Here is a 19,674-nt window from a genome sequence, read left to right as displayed (position 1 = left end):
TGTTTTCAAAGCGAAAATAAAGGATTGTGCTGTATAATTATAAAGTGTGTATTTACAGATGAGGTCAATTTGTGTCAATAAACAAGCATATTGTGTTCATTACTGACACATTAATAACAATATTTTAGATTAAGTTTTCATGACTTTTTCTGACACAATTAAAGCTTCTGGACTCGCCTGAAGATCATTTTACGCAGCATAAAACAGACGAAGATGACGATGAAGAGAGCAAACAGCCACCAAAACTGATCTATAAGTGATCAAATATCAAATCAGCTGATCTATAATGATAACTCAATATTAGACTTTGGGTGTAAAGCTCTTGATGTTTTACCTGAGAGCTGGAGAGTCACTTCATTCAGAACATCTTTAAAACACACAATGATCCAGATATCAGACAACATGACAGAAAACTTATCAGAAAAAATATCAGACACACATTTATCAGCTGAAACTCACCTGGAGTCGCTGCAGTTTCATTCCTCACTGAAAAGCACATTCACAGTCATCAGAATTACAGAGTTTAATTCAAATATCTTAAAATTCATATTAGCCCATGATTTACTCACCCTCAAGTCATCCTAGGTGTATATGACCTTCTTCTTTCAGACGAATGCAATCACCCTGACACTTCCGTATGAAATATATAATATGAATATTTTTCTTATACAAACTCATCGCTTTGCTTCAGAAGGCCTTTATTAACCCACCGGAGCAGTGTGGAGCACTTTATGATGGATAGATGCACTTTTATGATGGACAGATGCACTTTTATGATGAATAGATGCACTTTTATGATGAACAGATGCACTTTTATGATGGACATGCACTTTTATGATGAACAGATGCACTTTTATGATGGATAGATGGACTTTTATGATGGATAGATGGACTTTTATGATGGACAGATGCACTTTCATGATGGACAGATGCACTTTTATGATGGACAGATGCACTTTTATGATGGATAGATGCACTTTTATGATGGACAGATGCACTTTTATGATGAACAGATGCACTTTTATGATGGATAGATGCACTTTTATGATAGATAGATCCACTTTTTATGATGGATAGATGCACTTTTATCAGATGCACTTTTATGATGGACAGATGCACTTTTATGATGAATAGATGTACTTTTATGATGGACAGATGCACTTTTATGATGGATAGATGCACTTTTATGATGAATAGATGTACTTTTATGATGAACAGATGCACTTTTATGATGGACAGATGCACTTTTATGATGAATAGATGTACTTTTATGATGGACAGATGCACTTTTATGATGGACAGATGCACTTTTATGATGAATAGATGTACTTTTATGATGAACAGATGCACTTTTATGATGGACAGATGCACTTTTATGATGAACAGATGCACTTTTATGATGGATAGATGCACTTTTATGATGGACAGATGCACTTTTATGATGAACAGATGCACTTTTATGATGGATAGATGCACTTTTATGATAGATAGATCCACTTTTTATGATGGATAGATGCACTTTTATCAGATGCACTTTTATGATGGACAGATGCACTTTTATGATGAATAGATGTACTTTTATGATGGACAGATGCACTTTTATGATGAATAGATGCACTTTTATGATGGACAGATGCACTTTTATGATGGATAGATGCACTTTTATGATGGACAGATGCACTTTTATGATGAATAGATGCACTTTTATGATGAACAGATGCACTTTTATGATGAACAGATGCACTTTTATGATGGATAGATGCACTTTTATGATGGACAGATGCACTTTTATGATGAACAGATGCACTTTTATGATGAACAAATGCACTTTTATGATGGATAGATGCACTTTTATGATAGATAGATCCACTTTTTATGATGGATAGATTCACTTTTATCAGATGCACTTTTATGATGGACAGATGCACTTTTATGATGAATAGATGTACTTTTTATGATGAATAGATGCACTTTTATGATGGACAGATGCACTTTTATGATGAATAGATGTACTTTTATGATGGACAGATGCACTTTTAGGATGGACAGATGCACTTTTATGATGAATAGATGCACTTTTATGAAGGACAGATGCACTTTTAGGATGGATAGATGCACTTTTATGATGGATAGATGCACTTTTATTATGTAAAGATGCACTTTTATGATGGATAGATGCACTTTTATGATGGACAGATGCACTTTTAGGATGGATAGATGCACTTTTATGATGGACAGATGCACTTTTATTATGTAAAGATGCACTTTTATGATGGATAGATGCACTTTTATGATGGATAGATGCACTTTTATGATGGACAGATGCACTTTTAGGATGGATAGATGCACTTTTATGATGGACAGATGCACATTTATTATGTAAGGATGCACTTTTATAATGGACAGATGCACTTTTATGATGGACAGATGCACTTTTATGATGGATAGATGCACTTTTATGATGGACAGATGCACTTTTATGATGGACAGATGCACTTTTATGATGAATAGATGCACTTTTATGATGAACAGATGCACTTTTATGATGGACAGATGCACTTTTATGATGAACAGATGCACTTTTATGATGGATAGATGCACTTTTATGATAGAAAGATGCACTTTTATGATGAACAGATGCACTTTAATGATGGATAGATGCACTTTTATGATAGATAGATCCACTTTTTATGATGGATAGATGCACTTTTATCAGATGCACTTTTATGATGGACAGATGCACTTTTATGATGAATAGATGTACACTTTTATGATGGACAGATGCACTTTTATGATGAACAGATGCACTTTTATGATGGACAGATGCACTTTTATGATGGACAGATGCACTTTTATGATGGACAGATGCACTTTTATGATGGACAGATGCACTTTTATGATGAATAGATGTACTTTTATGATGGACAGATGCACTTTTATGATGAACAGATGCACTTTTATGATGGACAGATGCACTTTTATGATGAACAGATGCACTTTTATGATGAATAGATGCACTTTTATGATGGACAGATGCACTTTTATGATGGACAGATGCACTTTTATGATGGACAGATGCACTTTTATGATGGATAGATGCACTTTTATGATGGACAGATGCACTTTTATGATGAACAGATGCACTTTTATGATGGACAGATGCACTTTTATTATGTAAAGATGCACTTTTTATGATGAATAGATGCACTTTTATGATGGAAATTCATATACACCTTGGATGACTTGAGGGTGAGTAAATCATGGGCTTATTCTCATTTTTGGGTGAATTGTTATTAGTGTTAATTAGATAATTAAGTGATAAGTGAAAGCACAGAAGATTCAGTTCAACACAGAGTTTGATCTGAATCTCTTAATATTGCTGATAGTTGAAACATTTCTATCACCTCTGAACATGCTCACATGACTATAATGAAGCTGAAATAAAAGAAAGAATCATTAAATCATCATTTATAATACGTCATATATAATATTTATAATACATTTATTGATACTTCTGATGCATCTGTACAAGTAAGAAAATAATCATCAGTTATATGTGTTATGTGTCACAGTGTTGGGTTTGTGTTTTCGGGTGTTCACTAAAGGGTCCTCTTCCACGGTGTCATCCACATTATGAACTACATTCCCCACAATCCTTGTCTGTACTCATCACTGTATCATTGCGCTCAGCTGTTCCCCATCATCATTGCACTCAGCTGTTCCCCATTATCATTGTTAGTTCTGTGTTATATATACCCTGCCTGTTTAGTGTTAGTTATGGAGTCCTTGTTATTGTCACCACACTTTGGTTGTCTGCATTCTGTCTGATTCTTGTTTTGGACTGCCTTTCTGGATTTTTGACCTCTGCCTGAACTAGTTGTGAGTATGGATTTACCCCAAATAAAGGTCTTTTCTATTGGATCTCTCTCTCCAGTGTGTGTATCGTGACATTATGAGAATATGAATGTGTTGAGAGAAAAATCTGAATCATTTTACAGATTTGGCAGAATCGCAGATGATCTCGTGATTCAGATTCACACAGCGAGACGTGACGAGACGATCCGATGAGACTGAAATAACAGGATCAATCAGTGTTTCAGGAGTTGATGGATCTGCCATCTTAAGTCCATACTGATCAAATCAAACACAAGACAATCAAACTGTCAGTAACAGAAGATGAAACTGAGGTAACGTTCACAAACAGATTTTTATTTGCAGAACTGTTAAAGAAGTGAGTATAAGTACACAGAATGACCTGAAACTCTTACCTGGGTAAATAAGAGTCCTTTGATTGATTTCTGCTGCTGTCACCTAAAATGATTTACAATCGTTCTGTTGAAACACACAGTGTCTTGTATGGTGTTCAGTGTGTGTGTGTGTGTGTGTGACCAATGGGATATTGAACTATTGCCAAATTAAACGCTCGTCAGAGAGAGGAGCAGGAGGGATTTCATTGCTGCAATACATTTAGGCCTTTTTTGCAAATGTCTTAGTCTAGTTTTAAATGTTACAGTAACGTTAAGCATGTATCAATGACTAACACTTTTTTTGGCTGTCATGGTGTGTGCATGAATGTGTGTGAAGTGTTAAATTGTTTATTTTTAGTGTTGACATTGAATGCATATGTGTTTTTTTTCAAGGGTTAAAATCATTGGATAACTTGATTGCCATTTTGACAGTTTCTACCTAGATACTTCATTTTTATTTATTTTTTATTCTAAGGAGGTAAAAATGGCCCTTATCAACCTTGATAGAGATGGCAATAAAATTCTATCATTATTTTGGCAGTTAAAGTTTTGGGCGGGTTTTTCTTGTAGTGTTTTGGTGAATCACCCACACAATCTGGCAACACTGTGTACCGAACGGATCTAATATAATGTTACACATCAGATGTTTTTCCCCAACAGTTAACCTTTGACTTAAGACAAAGTAGATAATGTTTGAGTGAATACTCGCGAAGACCGATATTTTGAAATACTGTACACTGTTAACCTTTGCTGTAAAAAAAAAGGCCAAATTCTGACAGTATCATACTATTTTCTATTAAAACAGTAATATATCGTAGAAAACAATGCATTCTGGGTTATATTTGTCATTTTCAAATAAACCAACAGGAATGTGAATTAACAGCTCAAAGTCGACACTCAGAGTCTGTTTTCACAATCACACCCTATACCATCATTCACTATTCCCTACATTAGTTATCTAATATTGTCTACTTGAAAAGAAATTAGTGAACTGAGAAACCGATGAACACCTGATAAGCAGAATCACTGAAGGACAGAGAAACAAGAACTGAAAAAGAGAAACACAAAAACTACAACTGACTTCCAGCAACACTGAATGTGAAAACCGTTTACGATTATTTCTTTTAATACATGTACAAAAGTTCTTGTTGAGAATTAACAAAGAGTTTGTTGTTGAAGTTTTATTGAATATAATAAAGTTTGTAGTCACATCAGGGGAAGTCTAAACTAAACTATTTAAGGCAGTCGGTTTCTGCAAGTGAAATTAGTTAACTTGAGTTTTAATTAAGTGCATTTTTACAGTTAAGAACTGTACAATTAAAAGTAAATTACTGGCAACAGTGTAGCAAGTATTTTACTGTAAAAAAATCCTGGTAAGGTCTAACAGTGTAATTCGCAGTCTGAGTCGTCTTTGAGTCACGCATCTCTGAATACCATTTCTGCTACTAACTGTGTGTATGTGTGTGTGTGTGTGTTCACCTCTGAGAACCAGCTCTGCTCACAGTCTGCACTGAGTGTTAGATTGACGATAGCACTGGAAACCACATACAGAAACCCCAGAGAGCTCTGAATCTCTCCACATGTTACTGTGATGTTATTCATGATTCAGTGCTGAGGGAAACATGAAGTTTGTGGTTTTAATCTGCAAAACCAACATACAAGTGTCAAGTATTGTGTCAATTCTATAATTCCATTCAGTTTAATAACTGTGTGAAGTTTATGCTGTATGAAACGAGGGTAACACGTTATTTCGATAGTCCACTTTAGACATTTTACTAACTATAAGTAACTTTGCAGCTACATGTCAACTAACTGTCATTAGAGTATTAGGAGACTGTCTGCTTAATATTTTAACCTTAAAACCTAACCATAACCCACAGTCTACTAATACTATGATGAGAGTTAGTTAACATATACACTATCGTTCAAAAGTTTAGGGTCAATACGATTTAAAAAAAGTATGTTTTATTAATATTTTTCTTCAGAAAAGACGCATTAAATTGATCAAAAGTGACAGTAAGACATTTAAAATAATGCAATATATATATTTTTTTTAATTAAATGCTTTTCTCTTGAGCTTTCAAAGAATCCTGAAAAAAATTAATCACGGTTTGCACAAAAATATGAAGCAGCACAACTGTTTTCAACTGTGATAATAATCATAAATGTGTCTTTATCATCATATACTACTCATTTCTGAAGGATCATGTGACACTGAAGTGTGGAGTAATGATGCTGAAAATACAGCTTTGATCACAGGAATAAATTACACTTTACTATATATTCACATAGAAAACAGCTGATTTATATGGAAATAATATTTCTCAATATTACTGGATTTGTTTTGTATTTTTAATCAAATAAATGCAGCCTTGGTGAGCAGAAGAGACTTCTTTTAAAAACATTAAAAACGGTAGTTTTTGCAAAGTTACTTATAGTTAGTAGAATGTCTAAAGTTGATTATGGAAATAAAGGGAAGCCGAAACGGGTTTAAAGAAATTGTGGATGAGGTGTAATTGATCTGTGAAAGAAAGCAGAACCTCATCTTCTGTAATTTCTTCATGTCTTTCAAATAACAACACTAATTCATGTTTCTTAGATAAAGCTTTCACATCGTTTCTGAACATTATGACATTTGACAGATTTAGTAGCTTACTTACACACACATTCAAAAACAAGAAGTCTATATTTTATCTGGAGTTCATTGACAAGCATCAGTCAAAAACTCACCAATTTAATTCAGTCACATTGTTTTCGTAAATATTTTACATTTGAAGCCTTTCCCTGTATAAGATGTTATAAACTTACTAATCATAAAAACTGTAATGAAAAGTATTTCTCACCTGAAGGTGTTCTTTGGTTAAGTGTGGTTGAAGCTCTTCACATGAGAGACTGTGGTGAAATAAGACAAAAGGAAGCACACCACACACCCAAACCAATGCATGTTTTCTCACACACACACACACACACACACACACACACACACACACACACACACACACGCGCGCTCTGCAATTCCTTGTGGTGTGGTGTGGTGAAGACAAAAATCAGCGGCTGATGCAGTAAACATGTATAGACCACAGAGGAATTTCCCCAGGCACACCACTCATCTAACACCCAAACCAATGCATGTACATAATTGGGAGTAACGCGTTACAAAAGTGATGCATTACAGTAACATATTACTGTTTGCTGTAACGCAGTAGTGTAAGGCATTACTAATCAATTTTCAGTAATATTATACTCGGTACACTCTCAGAAAAAAAGGTACGAAAGCTGTCACTAGGGCTGTACCTTTTCAAAAGGTACACTTTAGTACCTAAAGGGTGCATATTGGTACCTTAAAGGTACATATTAGCACCTAAAATCAGAGGTGGGTAATTCAGGGGTCAAAGAGTAAAAGTCCTGCCATATGTTTATTCCACCCATGAACTCAGTCAGCTGATTTCACTAATTAGTTCTATCTCCTGTGTGAATTAGCAAATCCAGGTGATCGGAACAAAATACTGAGGAGGACTTTTACTTTCTGAACCTGGACTTTACACCTCTGCATAGCAATGCCACATGTCAGCCAAGAGCAGAGAAATAAACCAGAACTGGACCTTATCGTAGCCAAAACATATGTGTATATTTAATATGGAGTAATTTCAGCTACAGCCTTAGATGAAATCAACTGGAAGAGAAAAGAAGACATTAAATTTGTGAAGATATCAACAGAGGAGAATAAACAACTCCACAAACAGCATTACCAGCTTCACTTATTACTAACCAGACTGACTTTATTTCTTTCAGACGAATAAAACTGAATAAAAAAGTTTTATTGAGAATTAACAGAGGTTTAACTCTGTTTCATTTTAAGTCACCATAACTAATCAACCATAACATTAGTGTTTCCATTAGTTGGGCTCTTAACTCTTTTCATATATTTTGTATTTTTTAGCTGCTGTGACAGTGTGTTTGTTAAACACATCAGCAACAGCAAAGGAAGCTAATGTGAAATAAGATCAGGTGATGATGGTTACCTGTTGATGGTTTTATAATCATCATGAAGTAGACTGATTTACTGAGGTTTTTATAATCTAACAATTATCTTGTTCCACTAATATATTCACATCACAAACCCTGTATTACTGCAGCATGAGATCCAGCAATGTAACAATCAGTTTAGACATATTACCAAAAATGAATAAAAAAAATTAGCCTACGCTGACACACACAGATATCAACAATCAGCACATGAATCTCAACAATGGTGACAATCACAAATATTTAGATAAACAGATTAATTCAGAACATCACTGAAAAGCTACTAATTCACAACAAAAACAACAGAAAAAAATAATGGCAAATATTTAGAATCAAACAAAATTATAGGACAATTCAGCATAATTTATTCATGTTACAATGCATGCTGGGAGTTTTGTACTATGGTGGTATCCAGCATGCATTGCAGCACACTAGTACTTTTGATTGTCACCATTGTTGAGATTCATACGCTGATTGTTGATGTCTGTGTGTGTCATTATAAACTGACTTTTTTGTGCTCATGTTCGTTAAGGTCTTCTAACTTATTGTTATAATATTGCTTGATCTCATCCTGTAGTAACACAAGGTATGTGATGTGAAAAAATGTAACAACATAATTGTTAGATTAAAATACCTCAGTGAATCAGTCTGTTTCATGATGATTATAAAACCATCAACAAATAACCATCATAACTTGATCTCATTTCACTTTAGCTTTCTTTGCTGCTCCAAATGTGTTTGACAAACACACTGTCGCAGCAGCTAAAAAAAACCAAAATATACAATAAGAGTTAAGAGCCCAACTAATGGAAACACGAATCACTGTTATGGTGACTTAAAATGGAAAACAGAGTTAAACCTCTGTTAATTCTCAATAAAACTTCTGTAGACGTCTGACAGAAATAAAGTCAGTCTGGTTAGTAATAAGTGAAGCTGGTAATGCTGTTTATGGAGTTGTTTATTATTGGCTATAATAAGGTCCAGTTCTGGTTTATTTCTTTGCTCTTTGCTGACATGTGGCATTGCTATGCAGAGGTGTAAAGTCCAGGTTCAGAAAGTAAAAGTCCTCCTCAGTATTTTGTTCCAATCACCTGGATTTGCTAATTCACACAGTAGATATAACTAATTAGTGAAATCAGCTGACTGAGTTCATGGGTGGAATAAACATATGGCAGGACTTTTACTCTTTGACCCCTGAATTACCCACCTCTGATTTCAGGTGCTAATATGTACCATTAAGGTACCAATATGCACCCTTTAGGTACTAAAGTGTACCTTTTGAAAAGGTACAGCCCCAGTGACAGCTTTTGTACCTTTTTTTCTGAGAGTGTACATGTTCAGTAAGGCTTGCGTTACAACAGACTTTTAGTTTTAGTTGTAAAACAAACAAAAAAAACCCAGCAAGGCCGCGAGACATTAACGAATGAAAGATGCAAGTAGGCTAAATTACTTATTCGTGGTCAGTCAATAGCCGCGTGTGGTGTCCAAGTTTGTAAATAAAGACTAAATGGCAGCGTCTGATATATTTGTATAGCGATTTATTTTTTGCAGGAGTGCCGTGAGGTATGATTTCGGCCTCTCTGCTCGCTCTGGTCAGTGGAAAAGCGGCTAATGGTGAAGATGGCATGAAGAAGACTGTACATGCGCGAGTCGGACGCATTAGGCTATTCGTTCTGTGTTTTCTTTCTAAACAGTTAGGCTAGGTTTATGTGGTATTTTTCATGCTTTCATCACGCAATCATGTTTTTGATGCGGTGGTGACGCGTTCATGTAAGGGCGGTGGCGCTACCAATAAAGCACCTAAAAGCTGTCACAAAGAACCGGCAAAAGCAATGATTATGAATATGTCAAATATAGCAAGGAGACATTTTAATTGTTTATTAATAAAGTCAAGATGAAGTTGACGATGCTGACTCGCGATCTTCGCAGTAGGCTGTGAATGCACTAGAGAGAAATGCACATTTCATTTCATAAGCAGAGAGCAGTCGGTTTTCTTTTGTTTTGAATTGTTCTGTTTACAAGTAGACATTTCAATATATATATATTTTTCAGGTCCGTGAATACCTTATACGCTGAGTTTCGGTTCATTTATGAGACGCGCTCCAGTTCACGCGCTGGCGCCTCCGTGTCGTGATTATCTATAATTGTCTGCTATATTTAGCCTACTTCTTATTTATTAAATCCAGGCAATTGGTTTATGAAACATTGATTAAAATTAAGATACAATTAATACAAAACGAAATTCACTTTAAAGAAAGGCTTCGTGTCTTCTGTGTAAGGTGTCTGTGAAAGTTTTAAAGAAGTCTTTTAGTGCCGCTTCAGAGCGGTCGCGTCCGTAACGGAGAACTGTCACGTCTGTAACATTGTTTTTTCCTCATAAATGCGAACGCGAAATATAAAATAAAATGAATATTTTATGTTCTGTGGAGAGCCAACCCTTCTTCATCCGATTTGCGCAGTGTAATTCACAGAATTACAACAAAAAAATCGTTGCCTCCTAAAAGTTAAAGATTTTTTTTTGTCACGCATGACTGTCTATTTCCCTAATATTAAATATAAAACGCATGTGTAGACTGATATTTTTCTAATGTCTGGACTCCTTTCAGGGAGGAGCCTATGGATAAACAGACGTTTCAATATTTTGGTATTAATGCATTTTCTGAGAATTTATATTTCAAGTTTTGACTGCAAATGTCATGTCCATAACGCTGGAATTCCCAAATTTTAAATAATTTATCCTCAACTAGTTTTGTGGTTTAGGTCTACGTATTTTATAATGTTAAGCTAACTTCAAATAATACTAATAGTAATTTAAAGATGTGGTAGCATTGGATCTGGACGGTATGGATAACGCTGGGAGTTGGAAGGGGTGTGTCGCGATTCTGCAGGTTCGTGGATCTGAGTGTGGCGATTTCGGTTTCATATCGCATATCGTTACAGCCCTAGTCATTTTAGAATGTTAAGTTCTACTTCTGTATAGTTACTTTGGTGAAAGTAACTCAAAAGTAATACAGGAGTAATGTAACGCATTACAATTCTGAGACAGTAATATTGTAAGGTAAGGAATTACTTTTAAATAACAGTAACAAGTAATATATAATGTATTACAGTTTGGAAGTAACTTGCACAACACTGTGCGCAACAGAACGCCGTTGTATCAGCAGCTGCTGCAGTCTGTAACTTGTGTTCAAAATGAACAAGCACATCATGAATCCATTTTCCAAACCGTGTTTTTGACTTATCCTGAATCACTACGGTACGCCGATAATAAGTGTTTACATTCTGACTATTTTATCCTGGGGTCGGCTCACCATAGACATTAACGGAGACAAGTAGCTGGTAGGATTGTAACATTTTTCGATGTGATTGATAATTAAATTAAATTAATTATTTAATAATCAAATATAACGATTAATATAATGCGTCACCAACGCCGCCTCAGATGCGTGCGTCAGAATGTGTGACTGTTGTGGACGTGCTCTTCCTGGAACAACTCCCTGAAAACGGCAACTAAACCCAATGAATTCACAACGATTTAATAAAATAGTGTTCTCATGTAATATGACAGTCCCAAATGAATCATCGTTATTATTAGTCGTGCATTGCTGCTTGAGCGGTGAGCGCTGAATTAATAACCGTTGAGCACTTTGCTAGCGCGTTATTTAACTCAAAGAAACGCATCCTATATTTGATTAATGAGATGCATACAAAATAAACATAATATTACAAATTATATCTGCACAAAATGACGTGAATGCACACTTGAACTTGTGCCATTTCAGAATGACTCGTTTTGTGGACGCGCTCTTTCTGGAACAACGCGACACGGCAACTAAACCCAAATAATTCACAATGTTTTATTACAATATTGTTCTCTTTATAATGATATGTAATAGGACAGTCCCAATAGTCATTATTAGACGTGCATTGCCGTTTGAGCGGCGCACGCTAAAGATCATGCTTTAGCGTAAAAAAAAGAAAAGAAAATGCTACTAAATCATATGCTGGTGCGACCAACTGAGAAAGTTGGTAACACCAGTGCAACCAGTGGAAAAGTTAGTCTGGAGCCCTGTTACTACACAGCGCTGGCAGATCCATTGAGAAAGCATTTTAAAGGGATAGTTCACCCAAAAAGGAAAATTAGCCCATGCTTTACTCACTCTCAAGCCATCCTAGGTATGTATGACCATCTTCTTTCAGACAAATACACTTGGAGTAATATTAACAAATGTCCTGGCTCTTTATAATGTGCTTATAATGGCAGTGAATGGCTGTTTCTGTTTTGAAGTCCATAAAAGTGCATCTACCCATGATAAAAGTGCTCCACACTGCTCCGGGGGGTTAATAAAGGCCTTCTGAAGTGAAGCGATGCATAAGAAAAATATCCACAGCCACGCCATGACGCACTACACTACTTCTGACGTCACAAGTTGTGCTTAAGTACTTTGTTTACTTTACACAAACTCATCGCTTTGCTTCAGGCCTTTATTATCCCCCCAGAGCAGTGGAGCACTTTAATGATGAAAAGATGCACTTTTATGGACTTAATTCACTGCCATTATAAAGCTTGGAAGAGCCAGGACATATTTTAATATAACTCCGATTGTATTCGTCTGAAAGAAGAATGTCTATACATCTAGGATGACTTAAAGGTGAGTAAATCATGAGCTAATTTTCCTTTTTGGGTGAACTATACCTTTAATTCAGTGTTAATAACATCGCAGCGAGATCTAGTGAGAAAGCATTTGAATTCAGCACAGAATTCTCTGTTATGAACCATAAACTGTATATCAGATCAAACAGCACTGACTTTGAAGCCAGGAGAAACATTGTGCCATGAACGAACAAGTTCATGAAGTTGTAAGTTATAATGCTTTTAATATTACAGCAGAAAAGACACGGCGGTGTGTGTTTCAGTGCATGAAGTCCTTTACTACAGAAGATGAACTGAAAGACCACCAGAAAAGACTTACTGGAAAAGAGGCCATAAAACATTTAAAAGAGACTTGAATCTTATATTTATTTTTAACTCATTCTTCATTGTTTTTCACTAGAACATCTTTTCTCTTCTACTTCTACTCTTCCATGCAAATGAAAGATATACTTTCAGGTAACACTTTACAATAAGGTTCATTAGTTAATATATTAACTAACATGAACTAACAATGAGCAATACATTTGTTACTTTAGTAGTTATTGTTTGTTCATGTTGGTTGACAACATTAACTTACGTTAACAAATACAACCTTATATTTGAATAATGTATTAGTAATTGATATTAACTCCGATTAATAAATCTGTAGAAGTATTGTTCATACTTAATTCATGTTAACTAAGGTAGTTAACTAATGCACCTTATTGTAAATTGTTACCATACTTTCATGTAGCTTTGAAACTGGTCACTTTTCTTCTCTTCTTCTCTTGAGATGCTTTGGTTCTTATAAGTCAGTAAAGAGAGAGATCTGTCTCATTCACATTTACTTAATGTTTGTATTTGCTTCATGTAATTAATGATTAAACTCTTTACTCATTTTATCAACATCTCATTGTTATTGTCCAATCTTTCCATGTTGTTAATTACTCTATAGAGCTTTTAAATGGCTAATAAAAGATATTTCCCGCACACATGACTGACATTGAATGAGATTTCTGTCTGTCTACATTAACAGTTTTACCCTTGATATCCAGTATCATATATTCATTTCAAAGAGTTTGTTCTAGTCAGTTTGATGTTTCAGTCACACCATGAGGCTTCATGAAGTCAGAACAATTACTGTGAACTTTAAACAACATAGTTTTTACAAAATAAACTGAAACGATTACTGTCTCCATTTCACCACAGCTTTACACATCTCAAATAAAGAGAATAGGTGTAGGATTGAAAACAATCCAAGATATTTGAAATGAACAAAGACATATGCTCTCCTCTTTCCCCAATGACCATTGCAGATCCTAAAGGCACAGAGAAGCTGATAGTGATCAAGGCCTGTAGGCTGAGATGTGGGGACTTCGGGGGTCTATGAATTGTCACAACTTTAGAACAATGGGGGAAGTGTAATTATCTGATTGGTCAGTTTAAACGCCTCATGTGGTCGGGAAAGGACAAAACAAGATTGTAACTGTTGCTCTGTCTCTTTTATTCTCTGGCTCCCTCCTCTCTCTCTCTCTCTCTCTCTCTCTCTCTCTCTCTCTCTCTCTCTCTCTCTCTCTCTCTCTCTCTCTCTCTCTCTCTCTCTCTCAGGTAACATTTTACACGCTGGGTAAGATTATTGGTATAAGTTATCATCATCTAATACATCTATTTTGTAACTATTTTAAGTGTAACCATAACCATATTTTGCCATTAAACCTTTTCAATTACAAATAATATGCTAACTAGTTTTGATTTTGTATTGACTTTGAAGTGCTACCTATTGCAATACACTACTGTCACTCTCTATAGCAACGCTCTCCCACACATTAAGCTATTGTAACTGCGCTTATTTTCCGTTGTTGGTATGAGTGGCAGTGGGTGGACTAGACAAGAAATGTACAGTTTTCTACCATCTTGCTGACAACGTTTCTTTAGTCATTCGGCAGTCTTGCAGCCTGAACCCTAGCCTGGCAAGCCAGACCTACATCAAGATGTTAGGTCTGGGAACTCACAATTGGCCTACCTCTATCCGAGGGGCGGGATAAACGGTTGTCTTTCAATATCCCAACCAGCCAGAGCAATGAACGGCTGTGGCTGAGTGAGTCCCATGCGTTTTTCCACCAGTGAACCAGCTAGTTGGTATATTAAACTTTTGCCGTATCCGGTCGTAAAAAAAATGAACACATCTTCCTTTTTTAGGAATGACTTAAGTGACGTTCTCTTAACTCCAAGTCATCCAGAGTCGCGGGCAAAGCCGATTCGAAAGACCGCTGTTCGCCAGGAGCATCTTGTTTGTTTTGTTTGTTTCATAGGAAATCACCTATGGAAATCACGCGGAACCGTCACAACTCTGCCGTCATTATGTTAAGCCCGCACACCAACTCTACACGATCTGATTGGCCGGACCAGTTTTTGGTTTTTCCAGCTCAAAAGTCTATGGAGAGTTGCTAGACCACACTTTGCTGCAAAATAATTTTTGCTGCCTTTAGGGTGCGTCTAGATTTCTAGGCTACCTGAACCCCTGAAGGAAATCCACCTGTACAGCGTGTAATCAATGTTTTTTTGTGTGTGTGTCTGTGTGATTATGTTGATGTTTATAGATGTTTTGTCGTTATTAATATTTGGCACGTTTTTGATCATCTACCATTGGAGGCCGATGATGTCGCCGCTCGCGCCGTCTTATTATCAACTATAGGCTATCATTAAATGAAATAAAACAGAATCTTCCTCGCGTTTTTGGTGATTCCCATGTATTTTTTTTATTGTATTTCTTATATTATATTTTATATCACTTTTCCCTGAACTAAAACAAAAAACACATGTGTCCCGGACAAGCGTTAATGTCGAGCCCTGATATGTTTTCCATGATTGTTGTTGAAAACGAAAGTAAGTGACACAGGTTCATTGCGTTTTACCGTGATAAGAGATCTGTGTCTTTATTACACTTTATAATTATGATTTATCTCTGTCATCCACCCTCGATTGAATGGATTGTTTTTGTTACTTGGCCCGCTCGACCCGCGGATTATTATCCGTGCAGCACTATCGGCAAACTATACGGCTTGAGAGTGGACACAAGCGGGAACCGAACAACAGAACCGTCACGGTAGAAAAAGTGTATATGAAAACGTGACGAGTTGTGTCGAGAGGCGGCACGAAATTTGACGGAGGCGGCCGCCTCATAATTGTCAATGCAGGAAAAACCCTATGTAGCTAAAATGAATAACAAAATGCTTTCTCTGTGTTCAGATTTGACTGTTATGAAAAACTGATACTAAATCAACGAACTCAACTTTGACAAAAAGTAACTAATTATGTCTAAATAAAAACCCAGCAACCAGGGAGGGAATACACAGTATAGAAATGTTTATATTTAGGGGTATACAGCCATCTAGTGGTTACACGATGGCATTGCAGGTGATAAATTCATTTTTTGGTGTGTGGTGTGCGTACTGGTGCGATATGGCTTCAGTCGCATCATCCAGGTGGATGCTGCACATTGGTGGTGGTTGAGGAGATTCCCCCCTTCAATGTAAACCGCTTTGAGGTCCCAGAAAAGTGCTATATAAATGTAACGAATTATTATAAATGGTGCATAATCTAGAGATGCTCTTAAAATACATGTTAAAGGGAAAAAAATATTATTGTAACTCATTTTAGTAAAATAATAATAATAATTCTGGAATACCCCGATCAGTAGACAGGTGAAATGATGCATGCAGTAGTGCAGAGACTAGGCCTACATTCAGCAGCATCAACATTACAAACTGATATGGACTGATGATCAGGATACATGTACTGAATACACAGACATTTTCTTTCTTAACACACCTGCTCGAAACTCAGTTTTGGCTCATATAGTCAGCCGAACGGTGCACAGCCTATTCAGCAATCATCATGTATTTCTTTATTTATTCATTTATTTATTTAACATGTATGTGTGCATTAAAAGTATCATTTCGGCAATGAGAACATTTCTGAGCCAAATAAAGATAAAGATGTGTTCTGGTGACTGGAGTGTTTATTGAACCAATCAGATCAGAGTAAATCGAGTGTCAGCGAGAAGCTCATTTGATTGGCTACATGATGAAGGTGGACCCGCCCTCCTCTTCGCGCTTGCAAAACTCATTCAGTGAGAGATGTATTATTAAGAGTAGAGAAGCTGATAAAATTAAGCCACAAGTCATACGAATTCATAACAGATTTTCTAAAATAGTGTTTCTTATTTTTCCATAAGAAATGAAATAAACATTGGTGCTGTCACAGGGGGCTAAATGCTTGCCTGAGTGCAGAATTTTTTTTTGCATCACTCTCTGGGTTTGGCAAAAAAAATTCAAAATCCACAAAGAGGACGTCTTTTCTGGAGTCTGCAGGCTGTTCAAGGTTGCCCAGAAACGCTCCTACTCTGGAATTTCACATCACGGATAGTGAGCACTGTGCCAAACAACTATGATGGCCTCCTGCAGACATTTGATAACATCATTGCAGACACGACAATGGATGATGATACACTGGATTGTGCCAAAGGCTTTCTGAGGAAACTGGAGGATTTTGAGTTTGTGTTCATGTTGTACACATATGAACAAATCTTCACTGAGACTGATGTGGTCTTTGATGTTGTCCAGCAGAGGGCGATGGATGTTTTTTACTGCAAGAAGAGAATTGAATCTCTTCTTCCATTTTTCAAAGAGAAGAGGTCAGAGGGGGCTTTCCAAGCTGTTTATGCCAAAACAGCAGATCTCACATCAGACCCACGAGATGAGCCCATGAGAAAGCGCCGTCCGACCCAATAGCAGGACCCCCAAGAGTGCTTCAGAAATCTGTACATGGCGATACTTGATAACATCTTGGAGCAGATTCCTCAACGTTTTTCAAATTTGGAAAGTAGGCTCTTCTTAGAATTAGTCAATCCAGGGAAATTTGATGACATGAGGCAAGTATTTCCAGAGGAGGCCTTCCAAAGTGTCCTGAAAAGTTATGGCCATCACTTTGATTCAGGGAGACTGAGGTCTGAACTTCAAGTCCTGTATTCAGATCAGGACTTGCAGGGTAACAGGGGAAAGCTGTGTGATTACTTGGTGTTCCTCAAAGACATGGAGTTGGACAGTGCAATGCCTCAGCTTTACAAACTGTTCTCATTAGTGGCAACAATTGGAGCTACATCTGCATGTGTAGGAAGGGGAGCTTCTCCTGTTTAAAGCGGCTCAAGTCCTACACCCGTTACACAATGGGCCAAGGCCGTTTAAGCAGCCTAGCTCTGCTGGCCATTGAGAAGACACTGGTCAAGTCACTGGAAAAGACGCCTAGTTGGTACGACAGGGTCACAGTGCATTTTCTCGAAAAGGAACGTAGGGCAGAATTTACTTTTAAATAAATGGACAAGTTTATAATGTAGGCCGAAAATGAGCTTCCCTTGTTTGAAAGACCAGGAGCCGCCACTGTTGTATATGATTGGGCATGGGCGTAATTTCCTATGGGGACATGTCCCCTCCACTTTTCAAAATCCCGTTTGTGTCCCCCCCACTTTGAAATTCGTTTGTTATGATTTTTTAACCGCACGCACGCCGTATTCGCCACGGAGGAGCAGGACACAGAAAGCCTGTGCCGATGTGCGCGTCTGCGTCCAGCAACGTCGCGTCCACACTCTAAAAATAGCTCACTGAAAGTTCTAATGAGCAGGTATTGCGAAAGAGAACTGGATTCTGGCGCGCTGTCTGTGCGTCGTGTGCGTGTGCGCGTCAGGACATTCACAGACAGCGCGCCAGAATCCAGTTCTATTTCGCGCTTTAACAAACAATAACACACACATTTATGCCAAAATGTCAGTGTTGTCGAGTATCCTCACAAGAACAGTCTTAAATGAGTTAAATAAAATCTTAAATGAAAGTCAAGAATAAATTAGAAAATTAAATGCCTGAGTTCCTTTCAGCAGCGGCAGATCTTAAAGTGACAGCAGCCACTGAATCTGTCTGTCAGTTAAGTTAACCAAAGAACAATGGGAACAGAGAAAATTACCAGAGGTGTCAAGTAACGAAGTACAAATACTTCGTTACCTTACTTAAAGGTTGTATCAGTGATTTCTGGCCCCAAAATAAATGTCTAATCTTTCCTAACGATCAGCTAGCTGCCTGCCCCATAAGCATGCCGTCCAAAAACCGCGTCTCTGTAGGCAGCCTAGGCTCTGAGATCTCCACACAAAAACAAATGGGTACAACCACCACTCAAAGCCAAAATAAACAGTGTTCCAACCAATCACTGACAGGGGCGGGTGTTGTGAGGTTTTGCGCTCGTGCACGGCTGGACGCGAAATCGGAGCAACACCCGCCCCTGTCAGTGATTGGTTGGAACACTGTTTATTTTGGCTTTGAGTGGTGGTTGTACCCATTTGTTTTTGTGTGGAGATCTCAGAGCCTAGGCTGCCTACAGAGACGCGGTTTTTGGACGGCATGCTTATGGGGCGAGCAGCTAGCTGATCGTTAGGAAAGATTAGACATTTATTTTGGGGCCAGAAATCACTGATACAACCTTTAAGTAGGAATTTTGGGTATCTATACTTTACTTGAGTAATTATTTTTCAGCCGACTTTTTACTTCTACTTCTTACATTTTCACGCAATTATCTGTACTTTCTACTCCTTACATTTTAAAAATAGCCTCGTTACTCCTATTTCATTTCGGCTTGTTGTCTTTCCAGCTTGTCATCGTTCAAAAAAAAATGACCAATAATAACACACACGGATAATAGATCTGAGTCCCGCCTCCTGAACAC

General features: G+C 37.0%; 1 protein-coding gene and 1 pseudogene across 2 annotated transcripts in view; one reads left to right on the top strand and one right to left on the bottom strand.

The window, feature by feature from the left end:
• The window catches only part of LOC143746097 (uncharacterized), a 543,695-nt gene that overhangs the window by 324,256 nt on the left and 199,765 nt on the right, over positions 1-19,674 (top strand). The gene's annotated exons all lie outside the window — the stretch shown is intronic.
• Positions 1-19,674, bottom strand: part of LOC143746044 (uncharacterized) — a 240,015-nt pseudogene that overhangs the window by 187,505 nt on the left and 32,836 nt on the right. The window lies entirely within an intron of this gene.

The sequence above is a fragment of the Siphateles boraxobius genome, unplaced genomic scaffold, assembly GCF_051911475.1.
Source record: "Siphateles boraxobius isolate OS27281-9 unplaced genomic scaffold, OSU_SipBor_1 21, whole genome shotgun sequence".
NCBI lineage: Eukaryota > Metazoa > Chordata > Actinopteri > Cypriniformes > Leuciscidae > Siphateles > Siphateles boraxobius.
Note: the sequence above shows the minus strand (reverse complement) of the source record. Positions and strands in the feature narration are given on the sequence as shown.